We start from the raw sequence: 768 nt of genomic DNA on the forward strand, positions 1-768 counted from the left end.
CAGACAAGCCCTGCCCTCTCCCTACCCTCTTCCCTCTCCCCATACACTGAGGCAGGCAGTATCTTTCTTCCACTTGTAGCCTGAGTCCCTTCCTTTTTGTCTCTTTCTCCCGAAGAGGTAGCTACTGCTGTGGCTCCTCTTCTCCCCCGTCCCTGGTTCTCTCTCTTTCTGCCTCTCTCTCTTCCTTCCTCTCCTCCCTCCCTCTCCCCCTTTCCCCTACCTTCTATAACCCACTAAATAAATACCCACTTTCTTTGCATGGTGTGCCTACCTGTCTCTGTCACCCACCTGCCGAGGCTGCAGTTCCTCATGGGACTGGCGGCCCCTCCGAGTTCTCTCGCCTGCTGCACAGCTCTCTGCCTGGGACCTACTGCCCCTTGTGGGATCCGCAGCATTTTATCTAAACCATAACACGTTACCCAATTTTTTCATATCCTTTGGGGCTCTTGTGGTTTCCTTTGGGAGCTTCAGGAAGACCCATGCTCCCCCCCCAACCCAATCTCCATCTTCGTGATGTTTCCCTCCCTACCCTGCTCTCTCCCTTCTACTCCATTGCTGCCCTGCAGGGTGAGCAGTGCTGCCCAGGTCACAGGAAGCAGGGTAGGCCTTCAGCTTGGAACCTGCAGTTCCTGTTGCCTTTTGTTTCCTGCTGCCCATTAGGAGAGTGGGTTCTCCGCACATGATTTCTTGGGAAAGATTCTTACTTAAAGAGGTTTCTACCCAAGTAGATAGAGCAGGCATACAGGAAGTGACGTGTTCTGCACCTTG

Source organism: Microtus ochrogaster, chromosome 8 (assembly GCF_000317375.1).
Source record: "Microtus ochrogaster isolate Prairie Vole_2 chromosome 8, MicOch1.0, whole genome shotgun sequence".
Classification (NCBI taxonomy): domain Eukaryota; kingdom Metazoa; phylum Chordata; class Mammalia; order Rodentia; family Cricetidae; genus Microtus; species Microtus ochrogaster.